Source organism: Vigna angularis, chromosome 4, assembly GCF_016808095.1.
Source record: "Vigna angularis cultivar LongXiaoDou No.4 chromosome 4, ASM1680809v1, whole genome shotgun sequence".
Classification (NCBI taxonomy): domain Eukaryota; kingdom Viridiplantae; phylum Streptophyta; class Magnoliopsida; order Fabales; family Fabaceae; genus Vigna; species Vigna angularis.
The window spans coordinates 37,094,105-37,106,955 of record NC_068973.1 but is presented as its reverse complement, the minus strand read 5'-3'; positions in this window follow the sequence as shown (position 1 = coordinate 37,106,955).

The window sequence follows — 12,851 nt, the reverse complement described above, 5'->3', positions numbered from 1 at the left end:
AAAAAATATTCAAACAAATAAAAAATAATATAAAAATCTAAAAAAATTACATATATAATAATTAAATTATTACAAATAAATCCAAAATAATAATTATTATTTATTTCAATAAACAATTTAATTATTATTTCAATTTAAAAAAAAATTAAAAAAGTTAAATAAAATTAAATACATAATAAATAATATAGTACGAAAATAACAGAGTCATCACATAAATACTTTATACATTTTACATTAGTATCTACTAGTATAGAAAAAAACTAGTTTACATTAGTATCTACTGGGTATAGTGTCAATAAAAAAACACTTCAATAAGAAAACATTTGAAAAGAGATAAACAATTGAAAAAAAAAATCATAAGCAATATATATGCCAACGCAGATCAAAAGATTTCAACCACACATTCAATTCAAATGAAGAAACTAGTGTCAAAGCCTATTATTCTCTATACTGGAGATCACATATATTATTAATAGAGAGATATTTAATTAAAAAAACTAAGTTTCAAAACGCATTTGAAGAAAACGCAGTTTCCTTGCCGCTGCAGATCGAAATGTGGTTCTGTGTATGTGTGCCGCAGATCGAACTGCGGTTTGTGCTTACCGCAGTTCGAACTGCGTTTATCCTTGCCGCATATCGAAATGTGGTTCTGATCCGTTTCCGCACTTCCAACTGCGGACGTGCACCTCCAGCGAGCTCCGAACACGACCCACGAACCGCACCCCCAACGATCTCCGAACACGACCCACGAACCGAACCAAGCACATATTACAACAAACAAATATAATGCAAGCTACTAACCTGGACGCCAGCTCAGATCTGTGAGGAAAACAAAGGTGGAACGCGAGCAGCGTGGGATGGCAGAGACAAGATACACGGAGAGAAAAAGAGGGAGGAAGGAGGGGGTGTAGGTGTAGGGTTTCACTGTGAGATGCGGCAGGGAAAAAGGGATTTTTACTAAACTTTTTAAATATCCACAATATTTTTCTCTCTCCTCGTTGACTGTGACAAGGGTACACTTTGGAATTAAAATTTTTGTTGGAGGTGCAGGACGAGGGTGATGAGGTGCAGGGAGAATGACTCAAGGACTTTTAACCATGACAGCTTTTCAATCGTAACTTTACATAGATATTATAAAAAGTACCTCGTATCAGTAATTAATGTTATGATTAACTAAATATGATTAAAAAATAAAAAGTCGCATTTATAAAAAATAAATAAAACGTACTTTATTAGTGAGAATTAAAAAATACATTTTTTTGTCACCAAACTAAAATAATTAATAGAAACTACAAGAAAAAATAACATTATAAAAATTAAAAAGTCAATATATTCACAACATAGTAAAATAAAAGGTAGTATTTTTACAAAAAATATATTTAAGTGTACTAAAATGAATTGATACGACTTGGACATTTTAAATATGTTTGTAACTTACTCTAATAGTTCATTTGAAAATGATTAAATAATGTATTTTATAAACAAGCTCATATTAAACATAATTGTCATTATGAAATTTTTATTAAATAATGTAATTTCATCATTAACATAATTTATTAGTGTTTTTTTATCTCAACTACGGAAAATTAACTGAATATAACTTTTCTTTTATTTAAATAAATATTTGCAATCATCTCTCTTTATTTGTTTAATGTCTATTTTTAGTTGTATGAGTCCATAAGTAAATTGATGAATTTACTCCCAAAACTCATTAAATATGTTAAATTAAATACAAAAAATTTACTACTAAATTTAAGTGTTCAATTTTATATAGTCATGGACATCCTTATAATATATATGTGAGAAATCACTAATATTCCTTTTAAAATCAACACAATTTACATACTATTTTATTTTAATTTTGTTTTAAAATGTGACGATCTTTCTCATTTGTATATACTCCACACTTATATTTTACCTAAAAAAATATTTTTTTAATAATTTTTTTATAACGTACATGTAAGGCCTGAAAAATATAAAGTAGCCGTTGGGCCTTAAGTGAGGCAGCCAAGCCCATCAGACCAAGGACAACTTGACCTTAGAAAAGACTTCTAAGAAGTCTGATACATTTGTTAGAGTTCTTTCCTCTCTAAATAGAAACATTTTTTCCTAAATAATTGCTTTGTCTTCTCTCTAAAAGTTCAAAACACTGAACCGTTTAAATTTTAATTTGAAGGTGCCTAAACGATCGCGATGGCAAGAGCTTCATTTTGAACCGAACAATTTCCTGTTCCGACCGGTAAGTTCCCTTTTCCCTTTCTCTTTCACTGTTCTAGAACCTAAGGCATGCAACTTTGCTGGGTTCACGTGCCTTGTACGTTTTTCCTTCCATTCTCTGTCTATTCGAGCTCTAAGAGCTGTGTTCTATCACCAATTTGGTGATCTGTAGGTTCTGTCAAGTTCCGCTCTGTGTGGAGGGTACTGTTAGAGCATCTACTGTGAATTGTATTGAGCAACCCAAAAGAAGAAGGTAAGGGGAGCTAGTTATTTTTGTTTGAAATTAATTTATGAGATATATGCATGTTGAATCCTTAATTAGTGTGTTGATTTAAACTGTTATGTACCTATTGAGTATAAATTGGCTTGTGTTATGATGCTGAAAATTGTGCATGGTTGTAAGTTGTTATGATGGAATTGATTGCTGAAATATAAATGGGTTCAGTGAAGATAAGAGGAATGGAGTTTTCTGCATATTTCTTATATAAGTATGGGTACTGTAAGAACTTTTTGTTCGAGAAAAATAAAAAGGAAGAAAAGGGTTTCGTGAGTATGAAAGTAGTGTGTAGCATTGTGACAGAGAAGGAGATTTTGGCTTCTTTTAGTTGGGTATTGCCTTGGTTATAAGACTTGGTAATTTGGCCTTTTTAAGTTCTGAAGCACCTTGTGAGTGGCGCGGGATTGTTAAGTCCAGAAGGTGGGAATTTCCTTACTTCTTTGATTTACTTTTATTTTGCTTAAAATAGGAAATTGGGGAGATTGAGAGTTGTTGGTGTTTGTTTTAAAAAGACCTTGTAGGTCCCACCTTGGACTTGGTGTTAAAAGTATTTCTTTTATTTGGATGTGGTGGAAAGTTAAGGCTGTGTTCGCATGCACCGATTTTCCTATTCATGCGGATTGTAGGGCGACGAATTGAAGAAACCCTCGTGTTTGTATGAGACGATTGGCGAGGAAAAGCGCAGACGGATTTGCGGGATTCATCGAATTTTCATCACCCGCGGATGTGCGAAGATTTGCACTGATTTAGATTGAAATGTCGAGTTTGCCCTGCACCTTTTATTAAATTCCTCATACGTATACGTAAATGGATTCCATTGAGCATGCACCAAATAACCGATTACATCAAAGGGTAACCGATTACAGGGTGAATGGTATATATTAAACAAATCGAAAACACTCCACCACTGTTTGCTTTACACTGTGCATACACGAGAAAGCTTAGGTTGGCGTGGATGCGTGGGCACTGAACAGGAAAGATTCCTGAGCTGAGCTACAGAGAGCTGTTGCTACGGTGCTTCATACACGCATGCATTCAACAGGAAAGATTCCTGCAGCCACACAGTGAAAGTGCATAGTGCCATTGACCCGAGAATTGATATGTGGTTGGTTGTGGGTGGTTCATGTTATTTATTGAGGGGTACGAAGCTTACTACACTGCTTGATACTGCTGTTTAGTTGTGTGCGAAGAGATACTGGAACGCTGTGTTAGCTCAGGCGAGGAAGAGAAGAACGATTTGCAGAGACGAAGAAGAGACAGTGGTTAGGTTAGTAACATACCAAAATCCATTATGACATGCGTAGGGTTTATGGTTTTGATTTGCAGGGCTGTAAGGAGAAGGAAGAAGGACGTTGTGCGTGGATGGGCGTGTCTGAGAAGATGATGAACAGTAGCCGTAACCGGTTACGGGGTTGGGCTTTGCGGTTACGGTGCACTGAAGGAATGTGTACATCTCTGTAATCGGTTACGTGAAGTGGTAACCGATTACAGAGCTTGGTCTCCACGCGTTTTTTGGAAGCTCTGGATATGCGTTTTTTGGAAGCTCTGGACATTGAATGTTGAAGACCTGTCTAGAGAGGCGTCGTTGTGGATGGGTTATCAGTTCCCAAGCTATGGGGATGTTGTGAGGTGGATGTTGTGAGGTGGTCTTAGATCTGGGGTTCAGGGGCATTTCATAGAGGGTTAGGCAGTTTCTAGCCAGCAAATACGTAGATATTGAGGACTTCATCCCTGTGTGGATGCACTGACAGATGATAAAGTAGTGTATGGAAGTGATTAATGGGCACCGGACCTGCTGCAATGCATGGAAGAGTGTTGAATGAACGTATTCGGTTGTTGCGCGAAGAAGAAGATAGACGTAAGTGCATGGTGGGTGAAAGACTATGAAATCTAACGATGTGTTTTTGATGCAGGTGTTGACTGTGGTTGGACGTTGTGATCGTGGTGGAGGCGTGAAGTTTGTGGATATTGGGTAAGCTAAATATATGAAATGTTAGTTGACTTCAGTTATGTGCAATCAAATTTCAAATGGGGCCGTTAACTAAACCCTTAACTAATATAGGAATTATATTTGTAGGTTTGAATTGGAAGGTAGTGAAATTGGTTGTCTGATTTCAGCTTGTGGCACTCCTTTCTCTGGAAATCTCTAGCTCAAACCATAGGTCAAACCATATTCAAGTGTGCAGCTCCTTTCTCTGGAAATCTCAAGCTCAAACCATTTTGAAGTGTGCACCTCCTTTCTCTGGAAATCTGTAGCTCAAAACCATATTGAAGTGTGCACCTTTCTCTGGAAATCTGTACCTCAAACCATATTGAAGCGTGCATTGACGTGTTGGTGGTCTTCAAGAGGTTAGTGTTTTACATGATTTTGGTTGTAATATATATATGTGAATGATTGAATCAGTGGTGCTTGTGCTTATGTGTACATTTACTTGAATGTATTAATGAAATATATTATGCACATTTATATTTGAATGTTATTTAGTATATGAATGTGTTAATTTTTGAAACCTGGATATCATTTGATATATGTATATGTATTTATTAAAAATATTGTATGATAAGTTGATGTTGTGTGATGGTATTTTTTGTTGTTTATTTATAATGATTAGTTGAATGTATTAATGTATATATCAAATATGTTTAATCATCTATTGTAATGCATGATTTTGATTGTAGTATGTGTAATTGTGTAAGTAAAAATAGATGGAAGAACATATAGATTTATCATATCTGGACTGCGAAGATGTAGATGATGATGTGGTTGGTGTAGACTTCAAGATTATAGGAATGATACGTCAACACTTACAAATAACCACATCACTAGCGGCAATCACAATGTTATGCATTGTTGGACACGCATTGAGTATCTTGAATATGTACTCCACTGATTCCAGTAGTGTAAGCAATTACCTACCCGATAGAGACCGTCGTAGGGAGCAGTTAATGTCATATCTTGTGCATACTCATCGGTGCCGCGACATTATTAGGATGGGTCCAGAGGCATTTATTAATCTTTGTGAGAGAGTAAGATCAACTGGGTTAGTCAAGGACGCAATTCGGTCGACCGTGGAGGAACAAGTTGCTGAATTTCTTCATATAATTGGTCATAATGTTAAGAATCGTAGTGTGGCCTTTTTCTTTCATCGATCAGGTTCGACGGTTAGCAAACACTTTCACAATGTGTTGGACGCTATCATAAGTTTAGAATCAGAATTTCTAATACAACCATCAGGAAATGAGGTTCATCCACATGTGTTGAACAACAATCGATATTATTCGTACTTTAAGGTAGTGATTTCATTACATTTGTTAATGTTATTTGAACAAGGATGATAACAAATTATGAGACATATGATGAGTTAATATTTTTATGTTTAGGATTGTTTGGGGGCCATAGACGGTACTCATGTTAGGGTAAGGGTTCAATGTTCTGAAGCTCCGAGATTTCGAGGAAGAAAAGATTGGCCAACACAAAATGTCTTTGCGGCGTGTGATTTTGACATGAAATTCACCTACGTTCTTGCTGGATGGGAAGGCACTGCATCCGATTCAAGAATATTAAAAAATGCTCTTGATCGAGATGATCCGTTGGTTATCCCCCAAGGTTAGTGTGTAAACAATCGATGTCCATGAAGTTATTTAGTAATGACTAATTACCTTTGTATGTGGAAAATTGTAGGAAAATACTACCTGGGTGATGCAGGTTTCATGTTGAAAAGCACAATTTTGACTCCATATAGAGGCGTAAGATATCACTTAAAAGAATATACACGCAGAGGACCACAAAATGCACGGGAGTTGTTTAATCATCGGCACTCGTCGTTGAGAAACGTAATTGAAAGAACTTTTGGTGTGTTGAAAAAAAGATTCCCTATCATTGGAAGTGGCACTGAACCACACTATGGATTAGAGACGATGACTAATATCATACTAGCTTGTTGTATATTACACAACTTCCTTCGGGGCGTGGATAACGATGACCGCTTACTCGATGAAGTTGATAACGAGTTGAATGAAAGGGAAGAACATGATGGGACTTCATCTCAAGTTAGAGAAGAGGACCATAGAATTGGTAGTAGTATTAGGGATTGTATAGCTGATCAAATGTGGCGTGATTACCAAGCATCGTAGTTATTCTATTTGATTGTATTGTATTTTAATTTATTTTTATCTGTATGAGAAGAACATATTATTAACGATGTTTTATGTTAACTTCAAAAAATTTCTTGACTCTTTAGGTATAAAATGAATAGGGGTAAGGCAGCCGCCATTCCGTCCTCTGGTCCTACTAAAGAGTTCATGAAGTGGACAGAGGACATGGACGCACGTCTACTACACTGCATGATCGAGGAATCAAGAATGGGTAATAGGGTTGACGGAAGCTGGACAACCCAAGCATATACTAACATAGTTGATAATCTTCATAGCGCTGGGTATGTCGCAGTTACCAAAAATAATGTCAAAAATCGTCAGAAAGTGTTAAAGGATAAATGGCGTGAGGTGCATGACTTGTTTTCTGGATTGAGTGGATTTGCGTGGAATCCAGTAAGTATGACATTTCATGCTGAGGACGAATTCTGGCTTGACCTGATTCAGGTATTTATAAAAATACATATTTTTTAAGTGGGTCCTTAATATACATAATATGAAGCAGTGTGTTTATTGTCTTTGTTATTGCAGTCGCGGCCAGCTGCGGCGAAGTGGAGAGTTAACAGTATAAAACACTACGATCTAATGGTCGAGTTATGGGCAACTGATCGAGCTACTGGGAGTGGTGTTCGGACTGCTCGTCAAGCTCGAAGACAACGAGTTGGTCCTCATGTCAGTGTTGATTTGAATCAAAACATTGAGTACATTCCAGAACAGTCTCAGTGGACAGGGTACAGAGACCCAACTCCACCATCGCCTCCTCCATCTGTCGATGAATATAGTCCGGGACAGACTCAATCTGTGCCTTCTGTCCCATCTGGTGGAACTTCTTCCTCACGAGGCTCGAAAAGGAAGGCACCTATGGTGGATTCTATTGATACCCAATTTGATAAGTTGACGACTAGTTTGGATGGGTTTGCGAATGTCTTAAATTCATCAAATGTACATTTTGGTGTAATTTCTGATGCCGCCGTGCGTCAAGTATCAGTGATGGAGGACAGAAATGAAATACTACGTTCCCAAACCGAGATTCTTCGTCGCACCCCCAATTACACATATACTGAGGCGGACATTTATGAAATGTTGACTGCTATGAACATCAGTGATGAAAATTTGCTAGAGCAGTGCTATGATTTCTTATGTCGAAACCCCACATGTACGAAGAGGTTGATGGGACTGCCACCACATAAGCGGTGGAACAAATTATGGAAAATGATATCGGGCGGTGATTGTTAAAAATTTCCATTTATGACTCACTAGTATTAGTATAAGGTTGCAATTCTGAATTAGTGACTTAATTATGACTTATTATATTTCTATGGTGGATGTAATATTTGACTTCTATTATGTTAACGATGTAATGATTTGGTGTTATATGTATCCTTTGTTGATTGTATCGTTATATATAAGTAATGTGTTATGATATCCTTTGTTGTTGTTTTAATAAATAGCTTGTTCTGAAACAAATTCTCAGATGGCATCATCATCAACAAGAAGGTCAAAAAGAACCTGTAAGGGAAAAGAAACTGTCAATGAGGCAGAAGATGCACCCCATGTTAGACCATCTGTAGAGGAACAATTAGATCAGCGGCGTTTTTTCACTCACAGTCATCAAATGGAGAACTATGCAGCTGATTTCTATACAAGAAGTGTAATTCCTCCAAAGATATTGAATTTTGATTCATTCACCGGTTCAGGGTTATTTTTCCAACAACAACTTCTTTTTCAAGGGTTGAGCCAATTTCTGACATTAGAGGGACCCTACTATCCGGATTTAATCAAAGTATTTTATTCAAATCTTAAGATATCTGGAAATGGATATTTGCTCACTGAGGTCAACAGGAGAAAAATTAGATTCAAACCTGCTGATTGGTTGACTGTAGCTAACTTGAAGTACGACGGTAAGAAATTATGTTACTCAAATATCCCAGACGATTTTCCATATGACCGCGACATGACATTGGCTACTATGGTTATACCAGATTTGGAGGGTGGTCAAGGTGTTTTAACCGTTGGTTGTTTGAATATCAATGATCGGCTTCTCCATTATATTATTGTGCATATGTTGACTCCACGACCAGGGAATTTTGCCAGGTTATTGCACGAAGATATTTTTATGATATGGGTGCTGAAAAATAATATACCTATCAATTGGCCTCATCACATAATGCAGCATATGCTTAAATGCAAGGTCAGTGACACAGCCCTCCCATACGGTGTCCTTATCACACACATCATGCAATATTGTGGAGTTGACGTCTCAACTGATCCCAGCACTCAAATAGGGTCCCGACATCACTTTTCTATCAATTCTTTGAAGAGGATGAAAATTGTTTATGTCAACGGTGCTTGGCAACACGATCTGGATGATGATGAAGAAGAAGACCAACCACACCCTCATCAAAACCCTGTGCAGCCTCCTCCAGCTCTATCAAATGCTAACATGATAACTCAAATGTGGGAAGGAGTACAAGACTTGAGACATAGGATGCAGGGTATGGAACAAATGCAGGTGCGGGTACAACGTATTGAAGATAATTTGGCAAACCTTTCCCTAGACATGAACTGCCAATTTGCTAACCTGAATCAAAATGTCAACTCCATTCTTCACCATTTAGATGATTAAGTGCAAACACTTTCCGATAATATATTTCATGACTTCAATGTCTTTATTTTGGTTTGTATGTGACTTTGAGATCTTAAATTATGTTCAAATTTCCCTAAACATTTTAAAATATATTTATTTTACTACATTATAACTTTTATAATTTTTAAACAATATTTTTAACAATTATTAATAATTTTTTTTCTCTTTATAAACTTTTTTACAATTAAATATAACATTACAAAATAACATTTTATAATTCTTTTATAAGAAGGGCAATTTGGTAATCTATATTTTCTACCAATTAAACTAATTTTTAAAATCAATCACATCAATCAAATCCTACACTAATTTTCACAAACTTTCCTTCTAAATCCACTCTCAATTAACCTCAAATCCACTCAAAAAAACAACAAAAAAATTACCCTCAAATCCACTCAAATCATCTCCCCCAAATCATCTCCCTTAAATCCCTTAAAAAGAAGACAACCTAAGGGCCGAGGGGAGTAGTTCATGATAAATCATTGTAAAGTAGAAAGAGAAAAGGGCTTAGAGGATTTGTTGGTGCGTTTTTGTATTAAAGAATGGTGGGTCCCGCAAGATTTTATGAAGGAAAATTAATATTAAATAAAGATAAGGTGGCCTTTATTAAGAAGTTCATGTGCAGGCTAGAAATAGAAAAGAAAGGTTTTTTTTTCTTTTTATGGTTTCGGTGGCAGGGATTTATGTACCTATATTATTATATTATATTAATAAAGTATGAATTTACTTATAGGTTTAATAAAATGGAACGTACTGTGACATTGTCTTTAATAATTTTTATTATATTTTAGTTGTAATTTAAATGTTTTTTTTAAAAGAGAAAATACTAAATGAAGTATGTGTGTTGTGTTATAAAATAAAAGTTACAGTCTGATTACTCGGGTATGTCGGTAAGTATTAGTGAGTTACTTGGTTTGAGAAGTATGATTGGAGTGTATGTTTCTATGAAGAGATAGGTTAATTGTGGCTGTATAAGTATGTGATTATTGAGTAACGGAAACATGTTTCAAAGTACTAAATTTCTCGGTGAGATTTTTAGTGATTTAGAATGAAAGTAGGAGCTCAGTCTTTGGGGTCTTCTTGGCGCTCCAATGGTCTTTCTTCTCACGTAGAGAGGATTGAACCATGTGGTGAGGAGTAGCAGGAGGTCTTAGTCTCAGAGGCTTCCAGTATGCTCCAAGGCGTGGAACGGACTAACCTCGTGAGTGTGGCAGGGTGGGGAACCCAAGTTTCATAAGCCACCACGAGTGCATGACCTGTCATAGCTCGACTCTCATTCTAAAGTCCGGACGAGTCAAGTCTAGTGTTCAACATGTTAGGATACCTGTCTTAATCTGTTTTGATTTGAGAATAACTCTTGTAGATTCTATGCTTGACATGATGCATGCTTTTTATATAATTAGCTCACCCTTGCTTGCTTGTGTTTGTGCATGTTGTATGTGTTTTCTTTTGCGATGATCATCCACTTGAGTGGGAGCAGATGACGAGGAGGATACTTCGGAAACACCTCTTGATGGGGACGGCAGTGCTACAGCTTAGATTTGCTAGCTTTTATTTCCATGAACTCATATCATTTTGAAGAACTTTAGTGCATTTAAAGTTTTAAATTCTCTGTAATTTTCAGGGAGAAACTCTAATACTCTAGTTTCAATTCCACATTATTCTAAGGATGATTGTAATCATAATTACTCTTGACTGTTTTCCTATATTATGCATGATGACGTCTTTATTATATGTATTATATCTTTTTTATATATTTTGGGACGTCAGAGTACATGTGATATTTTATGATTGATTTGTTTCAAATATTTTTTTAAAAATAAATTCAAACAAACTATTAAAATAATTACATATAACTGTTGTAAAAAAGAAATTGTTATGAAAAAGTTAACATATCAAAATCCACTGTCTTTTTACATAATAGGTTTTTCTTTATGATCATAATGTCTTTTATCGTTCATTCTCTAACCAAAGGTTTTTACTAAAAATAAGTAAATGAATCATTATCATAGATAATAATCACAAAATTCAACACAGAATTTTGATATCAATGTAAGAGAAATAGTGGTAAATATTTTTACTAACAACAGAAAATAACAAAAAATTTCTGCAAAGAACACTTGAATCTTAGAAAATCTATAGGATATGGGTAATATTCTTCTTCTTTTTTTCTTTCTATTTTCTTTTGTTTATTTTTCTTTTCATGTTTTTTTTACTTTTTTCTTGATGTAAGAACAAAAAGTACTAATAAAACAAAAATTAAGCAAAAAATTAAATAGGTATTAAAACCAAAACATCCTACATATTATGGAAATTAAAACCTTAATAAAGTCTTTGAAAAAAAAACTATACAAACCCATTAGTTTCTTCTTTTTTTCAATCTATTTACTACCTTCAGTAAATCAAACTTAAAATTATCCATCTAACGATTCCAATACAGTCTATTTAGTTTATTACTTAAATATTTCTTTCTGCCAAAATGCTTTTATCATAATTTTTGCAGTAAAAAAAATGTAAATCGTTACTATTCTTTTTACATGATTTGAGTTTTGCACGTACACTTGTGCAAACTTTGTTTCAAGTCAGTATATATTTAGTATAATAATTTAACACTCGTGCTGACATATTTCCTTTTTTATTTAAAAAAATATCAGATCAATATTACAGAAGCAACTAAGAAATAACTTGTACGTTCTTACACACTTTTGACGTAAAAATGGTACACACACGTTAAAGACTTGAAACCAGATGCACGAGCACAAGTAAAATTTAACTGGAATTTCATGCACTTTTTTTTATTAGTAATAACAAATTTAATTAAAAAAAAAACAATTGGGTTACTAAGCACCATTCTCATAATACTTCCATTTTACATTCGTGTTACTGAAAAAAAAAAGACAAAATATGGAGATGTCTTCTTCTATTAACTACTTGATTAATATTGTTCATTGGTCCAATAATTTTTCAATTCAACTACAAATTCAAACACATTGATTTGTTCTGTTTTTTCATTTAAATGTGACATATACGTATCATGCTAATTGTATTATATTGTGTTTTTAACCACATATGTATGTCATTGACAGAAATTTCATGCGCATTGTGATAGAATTTTAAATTTAAAACAATCTTACAAAATTAATTTATAATCAAGATTTATATATGTTTTTGTATTATTATTTAAATGAAATTTTTAATAATTTTACAATAATAAGATATTATCCATTCTATACCAAATTTTTATAAATTTATTTTTAGTAACATTATAAAAGGTTTCTTATAATAATATATAAACTCAAATTCATCTCTAATATTATTTAATATACGACTTTTGGTTTGGACCTAACACAGCATAAATCCTATAACTATAAACAGGTAGGAAATGAAGATATCCCTTCCTAGAATTAAACAAATTGAGAAGAAAACATATGCACTTAGTAGCGTCCGTCAAATTTAGCTGCCAATTCATGCATGGTCCCAGGATGTCACTTCTAAGCTGCATGCAACTGTTCCATTTCATCGATATTGCATTTCACACGCTTTTTACTTGGTCTCACA